Below are 16729 nucleotides of genomic sequence, written 5' to 3'. Positions count from 1 at the left end.
ATATACAAACGACTACCGACAACAAGCTGATTACTACTAAAATTTAACTAATCATAAAAAGAAATAAACTAAAAGTAATAACTATACAAGTGTTAATTGTGTATATATGTAGGTGAAAGTGTGTGTATTGTGTAAGTGCAACCCTGTGAAGAAGAACAACAAAATTTTGATTATTACATGATATTATGATTATCATACATAATAGGCACTGTGATAGAACAAATTAATTTGGATAAAACGTAAAGATTTTTTTAAGTTGTTTAGGTATGCGCTGCGGAGGCAGGAAATCAAACACACCCCCCACGGAGATATACGCAGGGCCATAAACACAAAACCGGTGGCACTCTTCAGTTTGACGATGGGGAAATATAATACAAATCACACACCTTGTTAGACGCTCGACGAAGAGTCCTCGTTCTTTTTTCGTTTCACGCTACTCACGCAACAATACACACAAACACTCATACATATACACAAATATGCAAACACACATACATACATCACTGCACTCGCCGGCGAGCGCGAAGTCTTTTCAAACCTAAAGTCCAACCGACTATAGATAAATATATTATCCCCCTTATTCATAATGCAGCCGCTAAGGAGTGTCTTTTTCTCATTCTGACTTAGGTCAATAGAAGAAGACAGAGTGAGAATTAGCAATGCTTTAAATTAGCAGACTATTATGAATAAGGGGGTATATCGTTAGCGATCTTCTCTCCATCTAGCCTAGCTAGTAGTAGGTCTGAGGTTCGCATTCACCTGCACGACGGCTTCGCTGGAAAAGCTTTCGAATTACCATCATAGTTGAGGTTTTTACTCGATTAAATTTTTTAAATAATTTGTTGATTCCTTCAACAACTTGAACATGCCACATAATATTATGTTTATGACTTATATTTCCCCGGGTATACAAAGAATACTGAAGACCCAGGCCCAAGGGTGTCGTAAGAGGCGACTAAGGACATTTTCCATTGGGAGGCTTCTTTGCACAGGATTCCCGCTAGATTATGAGTTACCACAACGCCGCCGTTTTCTGCCGTGAAGTAGTGATAATAATAATAATAATAAAGCCTTTAAATTTCCTAAACTAACATAATAATATAAAAAAATAAGAAATATGTATACATATACATTAAAATAATATTTTTATAGTTAAGGCCCCTGGTGGGTATAGGCCTCCTCCAACAATTTCCAGGTTGTTCTTGACTTTGCTTTCTGACTCTAGTTTTCTCCGGCAATTTTTTTGATCTCATCAATCCATCGTTCCTTAGGGCGTCCTCTGGCTCTCTCGCCTCGTGGTCCAGACCAATTGGTGACCAGCTTTGTCCACCGTCCATCTGTTCATCTGGCCACATGGCCAGCCCATTTCCACTTCAGTTTTTTCATATATTGAAGGGCATCTATTACTTTTGTTTTATTGCTAATGTTTTGTGATCTTTCCTTGTCCTTCAGCTTTATATTCATGATGCTTCTTTCCATTGCACGAAGTAGTAATGTGTAAGCATTATTGTGTTTCGGTCTGAAGGGCGCCGTAGCTAGTGAAATTACTGGGCAATGAGACTAAACATCTTATGTCTCAAGGTGACGAGCAGAAATGTAGTGCCGCTCCAAGTTTTTGGGTTTTTCAAGAATCCTGAGCGGCACTGCATTGTAATGGGCAGGGAGTATCAATTATGATCAGCTGAACGTCCTGCTCGTCTCGCCCTTATTGTCATAATAAAATCTTATTGCTTATCAAAGTGTGTTCCTTCACTGTTTAAACACCTTTGTATTCTTTGGAACCATTGTATAAAACCATTATTCCATTCTTCCTGAATGACGTCTGGAATCGCCTCTTTGAATGCTTTTACCCTCTTCAGGCTTGGCTTAGTTTTAATTTTAGGAAATTAATCTATCACAAGTAACAAGGTCCGGAGGTTACGGTGTACGCCATCAGTGTCACAATATAAGTTATAGAACAGAAGCGTAGCTCAGCGGTATTCTTGTAATTAATACCTACGGGTGGAGCGCTAGGGTTGGCACATACAAAAAGATTAACGACACGGACGGCGCGGTGCAACTAATTTAACTCGGACAGCGACCAGTCTCGGCGGCGTACCTACGGCGTACCACTCAATAATTGTCTTCCCAAGATTGCTTAGCGGCCATGTAAACATAAGATACATAATAGCTTTAAGGGTAAATGTATACACTTCTATAATAAAGTCCCAGCCACTGTTCAGGCATTATCTATAAATAAATTTAAATGTTTTATAAGAAAATGGCTGTGTCGTAAATCCTATTACTCCAATACTGAATATCTAAATGATCGGACAGCCTGGTACTAGATTGTGATTATTTTATAGCGATAGAAATGACTGTACGATATTGTATATTTTTATTGAAAAGAGCGCAAAAAAAGAATGCTGGGATAGTTTCTTGCGCCGCGTCTTCTCTCTCAGAGCGCCATTTGTTTCCGAAGCGATAGTAGTATCTAGTTGTTATTAGAAATGACGTCAAAAAGAATTCTAAAGGAATCAATTTTGAGAAAATAAATGCCTTTTAACACGTGCGTATGTGTGCGTGCGTCGATTCCGGTCTTAGTATGAAGTTAAAGCAATGTTCTACTACCGCATTGTGTTATATATTGTGTTTATTCGAGAAATGCGAGAACGCGTTGTTGAAGGTTTCTTGCGACGAGATTTTTGATAATTTTTAAAAACTTTGACTGCCTCAGCTAGTAGGCTTACGGCCGTTCCCAATATTCAGTCTATTTCTTACTTGAGATAAAAATCTTAACTATCGTTGACTTTTCTGTCCCAATAAACTTATCGACGGTCACTCACCTTATCTGTACACGATGTCTGTCAATGGGACGAAGTACTGCTTGCCAGCAATAGAAGTTTGTATGGAAATTGCAATTCACGCGTCCCAATATAAGGCGATAAGAATGACTTATCGGTTATATTGGGACTGCTTCATATTATTGAGAGCTAACTACTGACAGAAGAAGGTAGTAATTTATCTCTATTTGTAGATAGTATATTGGGAACGGCCGTTACTCGGCGTCGATATATCTAATCATTGTTTCGTGATCACTTGGAAGAGAAGGCCAAACTGGCGTCTAAAAAGCTTGGGTGTACTCAGTAGGGCGAGACAGTGCTTGAGTACTCTATATCTAACGCAGAACCAGCAAGATAGATAAACAAGTCGATCTATTGTATAGACCTGTATAGCCGAGTGGTTAGCGATCCTACCTACTAAACTAGAGGTCCCGGGTTCGAATCCCGGTAGGTGCAAGCATTTATATGATGAATATGAATGTTTGTTTCCGAGTTATGGATGTTCAAATGTATTTATGTATGTTTATATGAATTTATGTATGTTTAAGTAAGTATATTGTATTAAATAAATCGTTGTCTTGTAACCCATAACACAGGCTATATATGCTTAACTTGGGGCAAGATAATTTGTGTAAAAAGTGTGTCAATATTATATTATATTATTATTGTTACTGTAACCGATTTTGATTGACAAGTCGTAAACAGTCGGCCACGACCGGAATTAGCTTCTTAGTATGGTATTTCCACAAACATTTCTGTTATAAAGATATAAAATTAATTATCTAATACCAGACATATATCGCTTATCAACACTGCATATCGTCAACTAATTTTATTTGACATTTCAATTATTAATAGCACCGATCCTATAATAACATGACGGAATACCTAATAACGCATTCATCAGGTTGTTGTAAATGAGATGAAAAAAATTAATTATCGTTTTAAATATAACTGTTTTTACTCTAGGAGCAGGAAAACTCTCTTGTTACCTTCCTACCGTCTTGTTGTTGTTAGGGCGGAATCCACCAAACTAAGTTTTGACTCACGAGTAACTATTGCTATTGTAAGATTAAGGCTATTTTAACATTTAACCAACCACTAACCTAAGAATAATATAACTATACGCGAGTTAACCTCGTCGTCGTTATACCTTGGACAAATAATCCAATTAGGCAGGTCCAATTTCGGCATAGAAGTCACTCTTCAAATCCAACTAGTATGTACAAATTTGGAAAACTCTGTAAATTCTTCTCGTCCAAAATACTAAAGTGTCTGTAGACAAAGGTTTTCAATCAGTGTGTATTGCCAGTGATGACTTACGGTACGCAGACGTGGTCGCTAAATATGGGCCTGATGAGAAAGCTCATGGTCACGCAGAGGGCAATGGTCTGAGTTTTCCTGCGAGATCGAATCAGAAATGAGAAGAATCGTAGGAGAACCAAAGTCGCCGACATTGCTCAAATGATTGCGAAACTGATGTGGCCATGGGCAGGGCTCATAGTTCAACTGACAGATGGCCCATTCTACTCAGGTCTGAGTCTCTTTTGAATGGGTGGTAGTTTTTAACGTTCAATAAGTGATTTTGATAAAAATATTTGAATTTGAATTTGATAGCAAATACTTGGAAGAGATATTGGACCCTCAGTGAAGTTATGAAGGATAAGGGAATGCTAATTAAAGAGAAAAGAAAGGTTTATAATATGTGTATCTTACCTTGCTTGACCTATGGTTGTCAGACATGGGCCTTAACCGAACAACAATTATCAAATAAATTTTAAATAAACAAATTTGTTTTGATTAAATTAAATTAGTGTATTATCAAATAAAATAAATGTCTGTCAAAACAGCATAGAAAGAAACGTAATCGTAGTTAAAAGAAGAGCTAAAGTAAAATTTTAAAGACGCAAAATCAATATGCAGAACACTAAAGTGGCGATGGATAGGACATATGTTAAGAGAAAAACAAGAAAAATGGACTAAAATAATAACCGACTGGTATCCAAGAGATGGTAGTAGAAGAAAAGGGCGACAAACTAAACGCTGGGAAGATGAAGCAAAAAGAGTAGCTGGGCCTAAATGGATCCAAATAGCGAAAGACAGAGGCGTGGAAGGCCTTTGTCGAAAGACAAGCTGTTTAACATAAAATAACATATAATTTAGATTTAAGTTTATATTTAGTTAAGTATCATTTATAATATTTGTGGACAGCAATAAAGGCTTATTTTATTTATTTTATAACTCTACCAACAAGCTTTCATCTACATCTTTATAAAAGATAATGTCGAAGCCATTACATAATTATTGAACCATTTTTTTTTAATCATTAGTGCTTCTGTGAAATTGATTGATATAGTCAAAGTCAAGGTCATCGAACTTTGGACTTAACGTAAGCGGTTTTGAATCGTCATTATAAATATTTCGTTTAAATAACTGAATTTAACATTCGTTGGGAATAGTAGAGCTGGCACTCGTCACTTTGACGATAACCGGCGCGGCGGCCCGCAATTTTTTTTATGTAAATAAGGGACGAGATGAGCAGGACGTTCAACTGATGGTAATTGATACGCCCTGCCCATTATAATACAGTGCCGCTCAGGATTCTTGAAAAACCCCAAAAATTCTGAGCAGCATTACAACTGCGCTCGTCAACTTGAGACATAAGATGTTAAGTCTCATTTGCCCAGTAATTTCACTAGCTACGGCCCCCTTCAGACCGAAACACAATACCTAATGCTTACACGTTACTGCTTCACGGCAGAAATAGGCGCCGTTGTGGTACCCATTATCTAGCCAGCATCCTGTGCAAGGGAGCCTCCCATGGGTAAACTTAATTTAATACATACAATTCATACACTTTCTTATTTTTTTATGAAAATAAGGGACGACACGAGCCGGACGTTCAGCTGATGGTAATTGATACGCCCTGCCTATTACAATGCAGTGCCGCTCAGGATAGAAGCCCATTTAACACCACTCACACTCACATCACATATCACACACATGCAATAACACTACACACAAATAGTCACACACTTATACGCATATATATACACATAATAACAAACACGCATATATATATTACCACACTCACCAGCAAGTGCAAAGTCTCTTCAAACCTAGAGTCCATTGGACTAACAGATATATTAGATCGTTAGTGATCCTTTCTCCATACAGCGTAGCAAGCAGGCGGTCCGAGGTTCGGGTATGTATTTTTTTTTATGGAATAGGAGGCCAAACGAGCGTACGGGTCACCTGGTGTTATCACCGCCGCCAACATTCTCCTGCAACACCAGAGGAATCACAAGAGCGTTGCCGGTCTTTAAGGAAGGTGTACGCGCTCTTTTGAAGGTACCCATGTCGTATCGTCCCGGAAACAGCGTTGTAGTACGAGGAAGAAAGCTCCTTGAAAACCGCACAGTGGAGGACCGCCACACATTCAGATGGTGGGGATGATATCCTAACTTGTGGCGTGTCGTGCGAAGGTGGAATAGTGTCTAATGTCCAGGACATGACGAACATTGCCTTCAGGTTAGATAATTTATAGGTCTACATAGAGTCTCTTGCTGTTAGACAACTGATAAAAACAGGCCAGGTTTAATGCTTTAGTGTGCGTGACAAGCTACGTCTTTCACTCGCCTTCAGTTAGCTTGCGGCGGTAACGTGTAGTAACGGCTCCTTAAATATGTGCGACGGTGTTGGACCTCTGGTGTTCCAAGAGATTGTGGGCGGCGGTGATCACTTAACACCAGGTGACCCGTACGCACGTTTGTCCTCCTATTCCATAAAAAAAATTAGACACTATCAATACACCTTGTGAAACGGCTATGAACTTTTGCGTGAAGATAATTCCAACTTCTCATCATCTGGATGTATGACGTTCTTCCACAGGACACTGGATGAACGTAGTATGTATAACACCACTGTGTTCAAGGAATTTTCATCCACGTACAACCAAACTATAAAATGATTTCCTAGCGCAATTATTAAAGGACGATATGACACTATCGAAAATGGTTGGCGATGTTGTGATCTTCTGGAGTTGCAAGGGAGAGTGGAAGGTAGTATTAATCACTTCATACTATGTTACGTTATGAAACACAGACTTGTTATGCCTACTATTTGGTTAAGTCGAGTTAGTAAGTCTTTTGTTGGGCGATGTGTATGCTTTTACAACAAGATCCCAGAAAATGTACAACATAAATGTGTTACGATACTTAAAATAATTGTCAAAAAGCGTTTTGGTGGTAAAGGCTACTAAGGTGGTATAAATGATTTCCTTAATGATACCACAGACTGGGAATTGAGTGAACATTGTTGTAACTAAATTTAAAAAAGCCCACTGAGTTTCTTGCTCCCGTTCTTCTCAGGTCTGAGGCATACTATTTCGAATGAGTGGTAATTTTTGACGTTCATAATTGATTTTAAATCCTATTTTGAATTTAAATATTCGAATTTGAATTGATTGATTAACTCTTATTATCTAGTTATGGGGTTATTATATTTTACTAGTTATGGGGCCCTGCAAACCAAAACACAATAGTGCCTACACATTACTGCTGGGTGGCAGAACTAGCCTTTTCTGTGATACACACTTGGTCGACTCTTACGCCAAGAAGCCTGCCATTGTTTAAAATAAAATGATTATCTTCTGAACACTTCCCGTGATAAAAGAACACACATATTATATTGTGAATATTACAACAAAATTAATTCCTGTAGATTTACATAAGCTCGCTGTAACACAAACAAAACATCTAAATTTACCAATGCGACAAAATGGCGGTGTTCCAAATACTTTACTATGTCAACCTCGTCACAATATTATTTATAAAAAAAAACTCCCATTCAACCCAAATAAACATCGCACGTCTAAATCCAGCAAACCATTAGATTGTCTATAAACCTATTTTATCTATTTTCAAATGGAACTTTCGAGAACTGTGACAACGTATATCTTAATAATAGATTCTGTACTCATATTTAATAGTCTGAAGACAACTACAACACAAGTGAATTAGGCGTTATTTTGCGGAAATCCATAATTATTCAAATGCTGTGAGTTTTATTGGGTATTAATTCCGCTTAGATTTATCTTTCAACAATTTGACACCTGTTTCGTCTCTACACGAGACATTGACTCGCCGAATTCTGTGTATGGATAAACAAATTTGGTTTCTTCACTATTGTGACGTATTTCTTTTGGGGGTAATAACGTAACAGCAGCCAACCAATCATAGTGCGCTAATCCATGCGACGAGGGTATAAAAGAGCGGTTTTCGGGTCATTTAATGGTCCCTTTGTGATCATCCTCCAGATGTCACTAGTCCCAATTAGATAGCTCCCAAGGGAGTGCCGGTTGCACCTCTCTCTCCCCAAGAGAGGTCATCTTCGATGAAGGCTTAGCGAGCGCATGCCCAAAGCCAACCTCAGGTGATGTTTAGTGGGCAGGCACTAAGTCTCGGTATACATGAGAATTCACCACCTCCCTCCCACTTTTTACCGGAGGGTAGCCCTTTCTCCTTTGTTTGGACGCAAAAAAAAGGCTCAATCAATTCAGTCTCGTTTCAGGATGCGGCGAGTGAAAAATTTAAAAGTATCGATAATGTAACATCACTAGAGCCCCACGTGGCGCGATCCTTATCGCGGAGCCCAGCTGTAAAACACGAGATTTATCGACGATTACTCCGCAACGATAATGGTACAAATCACCGCACTATTAAATACGTGATCCCGATGTTAGTTTTAAATATTATGTGGGTAGCTCGCAAAATGAGTTTATTATAAGACATTATTCATTTATTTTAAAATGTTTTTTATTTTTCTTTATTTAACCTACAGATTTAGATCATAAATACAATAATTGAGTGAAAATAAAGAAAATTATTCAATAACAAAATGCTATTGTTAAGCATTAGATGTCAATGTTCATTTTGTAAGATAGTTTTTTTTTATATTTCATTAAACTGCTATGAAATATGTTTCTTTAGTTAGCCTCTATTTTTAGCATCGCACACACACTTAAGAAAAGTGACTGACGTATCGCGAGTGTAAGACACAGTTGTCATGCACACTAAAGTAATAAATCTTTAAAGTTAACAATCTGTCATGCGTTGTCTAACAGCAAGAGGCTCTATCTAGACATATGAATTATATAATGCTTATAACACTCGCGTCAAAAAGATAATACAACGTTCTGATAATTCCCCTGGTGGTGCAAAAGAGTATAGGCGGTGGTGGTCACTTAATACCACACCAATAGTTAGTTTGTCCCATTTTCCCATAAAACATAATAATTATTATGACTCGGAATTCAAAAAACCTCTAATCGGAAATCTCACGCATTCTTGATTTACGGGTATTAAAGTCACAAGTAAACTCTAGTCGTATATTAATGACATTAAAACACATGTTAACAATAAACTTTATTTTTAAGACAATCGTTGCGCTGTGATATGGTCTAACACGATCATTAATTTGCCCCCCACGGTTTGTCGTCCGTACGTACAGACTCAGGTTTTTACTGATTGTAATCTGTAATGGCGCGATTCGGTTTTCAATTTGACATTTTGTTTTTTTTTAATCGATGACCCATGTTTACGAAGCAAAGGTAAAGTATTCAGCTTTAATAATTTTGAATAGCAAGTTAGGATTGTTTTATATGAATAAATATTATAATAGTTACAATTTATTGAATACATGTTTTTTTTTTGAAAAAAAAAATACATTTTAAGTAATAATTCAGTAGCTCCAGTCCCCAGCTCCTTTTTGGCTTAACTAAATTATAAAGCACCAACCAAACGCCAACTTGTCTTCGTCTGATATGTTTAAGTACTAATGAATGTCGATACCACCCACGCTTATATAGAACGAAGTCCATCTTGTTTTCATTTTAATATTTAACCCTAAAATTGAGTCGCTTATATGAGTGTTTCACGTTAAAATAACGGTTGGATGTCCCATCATTCATCAATCAATCAATTTCCATTCCAGCTTATTAAGACCGGCGACTGCAGATTAAGTTGACCTCTCCTTGTCTTGGAGGGCGATCTACGCAGGTCGGTGCATTTTCATGAGTTTTAATTCTTGCACCATTCGGATTCACCAGGGCGATGTAAGATCATAGCTACTACTACTATCTCCTCGTATTTTTTGAACGGTTATCTAGGTATACGAGCCAGCTGCAACTTCTTTTCCTGCTTTGATATAAGTGGTTCTCCCGAGACTGGAGGTCACTGACACTGATTCTGTTATTGATGTTCGTCGTAAGTCTGGACAAAATTCAAAGCTGGACTCATCAGTGAACATCACGCTGGTTTCCCTATTTTTAATATTTCCGAGCCCACGAAGTCGTATCTTCAGGTTAGATCATGTCTTCAAACTTAGTCTTCTTTGGAAATCTTCACCGCATGGCTTGGTATATTTTTTTATTTAAAAGGGGGCAAAGGGGTGATGATTTGAATTCATTCAATTCAGCCAAAAAAAAACTGTACGTATTGTTACGTTACCTACAATTAAGGCCTCCTTCATAGGTCATGGTATTAAATTTTACAACAAAATACCAGACAGTATACTAGGATTCAAGGAGCACAAATTCATGAAAAATATTACCACCTAAGATTGTATAATTTTATGGAAGAGGGGACAACCGAGCGTACAGGTCACCTGATGTTAAGTGATCACCGCCGCTCACATTCTCTTGCAATATCAGAGGAATCACAAGAGCGTTGCCATTAAAAAAATTTAACTCTTGTTTACCTAAGAAGGTACCCTATATTATTAAGTAGGCTAAGTTATTATATGATTTAAAAGTTAGGCCCGGAGTAACTTATCAGTTCTTCTCCTCAAGTCATAGCCCCTTTACGAACTGATGTAGTTCTTCATGGCATTTACCAAGTGTTGTTACAATATGTTATGAAGCAACAAGCATCCGCGACACCAGAGGTTAACGTTACCGGCCTTTAAGGTGACACCATGTTCTAACATTGATGTCTAAAAAGCCTCAAGTCTTAAGTCACAGTAGAAATATTTCTACTGTGCGTAAGTCATATTGTTTCGGAAATACTGCAGCATTGATTCCACAAAGTTCCCGTGCGAGGCAAAAAGTTTCTCTAGAATGCCAGCAAGATAAGGATAGAATTTCGTATTTTGAGTCTCAACACGTGACGAATAACACTGCTGTCAGCAACATGGATACCTCGTAATATTTAAGATTCAAAGATCACGCGGAGTGACACATATGGTGTATATTATATTTTTAAAACAGCTTCTCTTTGAGTATTTGAATTTTGCCGTTGTTTTAGACGTGAAAAAAACAAGCGTGAAGGTCGCCCATTTGACATTAATTTGAAAATGGAGTAAAATTTTTTTAGTTATCATAATCCTATAGTATCTTTTTATCACGATAATAATGATAGATATGTTTAAAAATAGTGAAAGTAATGTTGAAAATCTAACTGATAAAGTATTTTTTTGAAGTGAAAGCTTCTTTAGCGGTGTTGAGGACTTTTCTTGGGATGGGTATAAAATGTTAAACTTGCTTCAGGACACGTGGCCTGATCGAAAATGCGTTAGTGTCATTAAAATTATGGATGAAAGATTTATATTTCTGAGTTATTATAGTTCAGATATTTCAACTAAATGATCACATGGTCATTTTAACAATGATTGAATCATTGTGATTGCGAAGCCGAAACACCGCGAGGTCGAGGGATCGAATCTCAGCCGTGAAATATTTTAACAGTAATTATTTGCTTTTTAACCGACTTCAAAAAAGGAGGAGGTTCTCAATTCGTCGTTTTTTTTTATGTTTGTTACCTAAAACTTTCGACTGGGTGAACCGATTTTGATAATTCTTTTTTTATTTGAAAGGTGGTGCTTCCCGTGTGGTCCCATTGTAATCCAGATCTCATAATGGCATCCATGAGAAAACCATAAAAGTCTTAACTTTGCTATACATACGTATAGAAAAGTGGATGATAAATTTACGAAAAACTCAATATCGCGCCAACCGATTTCGATGACTCTTTTTTATTGGAAAGGATATACTTCAAAGATTGGTTAGGTTCTTATTACGGATTCCATGGCAAAGTAACGGAATTCTTCAATTAAGCGCCTACGTTGATAATTTCATGCAAAACAGTGTGTTAACTTAATGTAGGTAATAAATATAAATTCGTATAAAGATTATTCGTAAAATATTTCAATTTTATATATTTTATTAAATTTCATAAGCTGTGGCCCTTTGCTAGGGAAGTCTTTCCTCTAAGGGTTCCCCAATAATATCCCAAAGTTAACTGATAGGTTTGTAGAGTAGTCACAGTTTAGTAATCTGTGTAAGTGCTTTGATAAAACCGGTCATTTACCGGTAAAATATATGTACACGTTTTTAGTCGCTTTATTTAATATATATATTAAAAATAGCACAGAATCAGCAAATCATTATGCAAAACCTCAATATACATTTCCGTTATTGGATGAATAGAAATAAGCTTTTGCCCAAATATTTACACTTTAGAATTGGACTGTCAATCATTTCAAGGAACACAATAAAATATTACTAAGTTGATTTTTCAATACAATATTTATAAAATTTCGTGCGTATTTTATCTTTATGGTAGGTGTACAGGATATAGTACTTTTACATTCCATTGGTGTCAACTTAAAAGATTCAAGTGGTCGTCGGGTATTTCTTGTATATTTTTTAATATTTATTGCAAAGACTGAAGCGTTAGAGAGTCTATATTTGAGGCTTGAACCCTGAAGAGTATCCTAGACTGTATGTGACACCTAAGTACTGGTGAAAACGAATGTTAGGTTAAGGGACCCTAAGATTGTCGTTAGGTGCTCATGGTGAAAACGGGCTTAAGACTATTTATAAACACTCTGACGGAACATCGCTTCTGAAAAGCAGTCAGTCTGGTATTATGTTATGTTTATGGTTTTGTTGATTACTATTTTAATTTTTTAAACTTGAAACTAGAAAAGGAGGTTTTCTACTTTTTGTTAACTTTTTAGGGAAACTAAATAGTGTATTACATACATAGGTCCTACATAGGGCATAGATAGTAAAGTAGTTAATGATAATCACATTTAATTCAATTCAAGGTCAACAAACATGTGATTTAGGACTTTCTTATTAACTGCCCGAGGTATGTGTATTATTTTTCTGCTTGATGGAGTCTTAAGCGGCAACGGGCCGAACATTGACGCTATCGGCCCAGTGGAGAAAAACTGTTAAATTCATCTCTAGACTTTGATGATAGACTGTATTCAAAGTAGGATTATAACTCACTTATTGAACGACAAAAACTATCACCCATTTGAAAAAGCTTGCCTCAGGAAGAAGACGGGCGTACAATAAAATTTATTATTAAATAGCCTGCCGGTGCTCGCTACATTTCCAATCTGTGGTATTAAGAAAGTCATTTACGTTATAAATAGTATCTAACCTTTACCAAACAAACGTTTATTAACAATTCAAAGTAAAATTACAAAGTTGAGAAGATAATTTAGCCGTATATATGAACTTTAACGACAATCAGGCAGCATACAATACGGTCTAACAAGATTAATAATTTACCCCTACGTTTTATGTTTTACTGAAAGATTTACGAACTGTAGTGTAAACTGATTGTAATCTACTCTGTGATAGTGCGATTCGCTTTTTAAAATTTGACATTTGACGTTTTTTAATGGATTATTATAGGCTTAGAATATTGTAGCATTAATATTTTAAGGTTATAGGCTATTTTCTATTCTTCTGCCGTGAAGCAGGAATGTGTAAGCATTACTGTGTTTCGGTCTAAAAGGGCGCCGTAGCTAGTGAAATTACTGGGCAAATAAGACTTAACATCTTATGTCTCAAGAATCCTGAGCGGCACTGCATTGTAATGGGCAGGGCGTATAATTTACCATCAGCTGAACATTCTGCTCGTCTCGTCCCTTCTTTTCATAAAAAAAATGTTATGGGGTAAATAATCGAGCCAAAAATGTGAACTATGACTGTGTGTGTTTAATCTTTAAATATATTTCAAATTGTGCTTATTATTAAGTAAGTTGTGATATTGTATCCATCCAAAACAAAAACAGATTTAACTGACAAAATGGATGCCGATTCTTTTTATAATCAATTGAATTCCTTAAATGGCGCTCCGAGATTATTTGGGCGCGCTTTATCCTTATTTATTAAGATTAAATGAGACTGAAGTGTCACGTTCAGCTATGTAACGCTCGTTTGGGTAAGGTCGGCTCGAGTCGAATAAAGGGGCGCGATCAGTGAGAGCAATTTCGACCCTACTCAAATTCAAATATTTTTATTCAAAATAGAATTTAATATTATTTATTGAAAGTCAAAAATTACAAACCATTCGAAAAAGTATGCCTCAGACCTGTGAAGAACTGGCTCAAGAAACCGTCTTTTCTTTCATAAAAATATGGTTATAATGTAATATCGTACAATAAAATTTATTATTTAATAGCCTGACGGCGATGGCTCCCAATCTGTGTTATCATTAAGAAAGTCATTAATGTTTTGTTGTCATGAAAGTAACCTTTACCACACTAACATAATATCTACGTTTGTTTTGAACATTTCCTGGGATCTTGTTGTAAAAGCATATTATACCTACATCGCACCTCAAAAGAAACTAACTAACTCGACTTAGCCGAATAGTAACCGCGTATGCTGCAGAACTAAATCCATTAGCCAATCTTTCAATATAGGGGCCCCGTTCTAATTTGGAATCCAGAGTAATGCCAAGAAATATAGCAGATTCGACTAGTTTTATCACCTCTCTGCTTAAAAAAAACACTCGCATTCACATTTTTGACATTTGGTACGCAAAATTCTATATAATATTTCGTTTTCTTGCTATTTAACATTATTTTATTAGCGCTAAAGCAGTACAGATAGAATGTCGTTTACTTCGTACATAAATAGGTTAATTTTCAATTTAAATATAAGTGGAGTGTGATCCGCATACAATAATACTTTAGGTTTTTTTTCTATAAGGTCAGGAAGATCATTTATGTAGATAAAGAAGAGGAGCGGTCCAAGAATAGACCCTTGTGGTATACTGAGGGACTACTCCCAAGAGATCTCCTGCCATTCACATCAACCCACTGATTTCTGTTTAACTATGAAATCAGAATCGATCAGATCGAGCGTAGTTCCTTTTATGCCATAGTGATGTAGCTTCCTGACCAGCGTAGATGCATCTATAAAATAAGAAAATCAAAATAATCATCTTAGTGTTCGAAATGATTATGTCACAATCACAAATACACTCAAAAAAATATCACTGCTGTCCCAACCGCATGACGATTTTTTTTATATAATACACTACTCGTATGCTAATCGACTTCTTCGCTAATGTGTCCCGATATTGATGACTTAATAAGTCATTCAATTAAATTATTAAAACTTTCGTGAGTCATTATTCAATTATCTATTAATACGGCTTTACTCACGTTTTTGTCGGTGTCGGTAACGACTAGTTTCGGACCATTCGGAAGTCCTTCATCAGGGTGAGTGTGGTGGGTTCGCGATAACGTCCCACCTCTTACTACCAGTAAGTGTTATAATATGTCATCGATGGTCCTTTATAAATCTAAAGTGTGAATAACACGGCACTATGCACCCTCATAAACATGTGGCAAAAGTTTGTGAACCACAAGTCCAAGAGTTTAAATTTTTGGACGGAATTAAAACTTTTTGATTTTAATTCAGTCAGACAACACAGATAAACGTTTCGTTATTGCTTTTCGAGTATATGATTACTGTGAAAAAAATACTTCAATATAAATTATTTTAAAAATTCGTAGTTAACCCGTTCAGTGCGTGCCTACCAATTTTGGTTCCTTTTCTAACATCATTTAATTTTACTAAATCAAACCTAAAATGTTTTATTTCGTAGGTAAATTGCATTACAATTGAATTATGTTATTTTTTCATACAGCTCGTTCGTAATGCAGATTTCCATAGAGAAAAACGAGCAAGAAACTCTAAGGTTGCTCTTTTCAAAACAGAATGGTATTACAGGTTCTTATTTTTAATAAAATTTGCAAATCATTTCAATTATAATATTATATGCAAAGTGATGCAATAAAAATAGTAAAGTTGTAATGCTCTTAACACGGCTATAAAGTTTGTCTTTGTCATATAAATGTCCAGTATTTTTAAAGTTAACGCCCTTTCAATTCTTCTGTTTGTAGTAATTTAGGTCAACACTCTGCTATAAAGCAGCAACCAGACAGCCGGCGGAAAAAATAATAAGGAAGACAGAATGTGCCCTATTCACACCAACACAACTCTAAATTAAGATCACACACACATAACACAGGGTTAACAAGCTAAGAATAAAAATAAATCCTTACCAGTGACTTAACAATCTAGTTATATCCGAACTCCTTACGCAAGAAACACACACAAAAACAAATCTGTACCACACAAATTCCTATTTTCACTGCAATTACTCACGAGAAAAACATTATACAATCTTTTTCAAAACGTGCACACAGCTTGAGGGCAAAAATAAGACTGGATTCGTTTGCGTTTCCGTTCTAATTCCTGATTGGTCGGAACTTATTGTAATGATCTCACCGGCCAATTGCGTTATTTGCTCGACTTGTAGAGTCACGCCTTCTATTGGTTGTTCGCTTTGTTCGCCATTTTCGAATTTGTGAAACAATTGGGTTCGTTAAAGTAGGCGTTCGTTGGGAAAACGAGAGATATATTTAGTCTTGCTCGTACAATACTGTGGCCGGAACAGCTGATGCTATTAAATCATCGGAAACAGAATTTAATGATGTAAGGACGGTAATTTGTAAACGAGACTCGAGTAAGTACGGTGAGATACCTATAATTTTCAGTTTTGAGAAGCTTACAAATTTGCATATAAGGAGAA

The 16729-nt window shown here is 36.4% G+C and overlaps 1 protein-coding gene across 1 annotated transcript in view; it reads right to left on the bottom strand.

The window, feature by feature from the left end:
- Positions 1 to 16369, bottom strand: part of LOC126976196 (protein sine oculis-like) — a 55085-nt gene extending 38716 nt beyond the window's left edge. Inside the window, exon 1 of the mRNA XM_050824448.1 lies at positions 16200 to 16369. The gene's annotated coding sequence lies outside the window, so the exon portion shown is untranslated. The remainder of the gene's footprint in view (positions 1 to 16199) is intronic.
- Between the last annotated feature and the right edge of the window lie 360 nt (positions 16370 to 16729).

This window comes from Leptidea sinapis, chromosome 39 (assembly GCF_905404315.1).
Source record: "Leptidea sinapis chromosome 39, ilLepSina1.1, whole genome shotgun sequence".
In the NCBI taxonomy this organism is placed as follows: domain Eukaryota; kingdom Metazoa; phylum Arthropoda; class Insecta; order Lepidoptera; family Pieridae; genus Leptidea; species Leptidea sinapis.
This window is presented reverse-complemented; position numbering and strand designations above follow the sequence as displayed.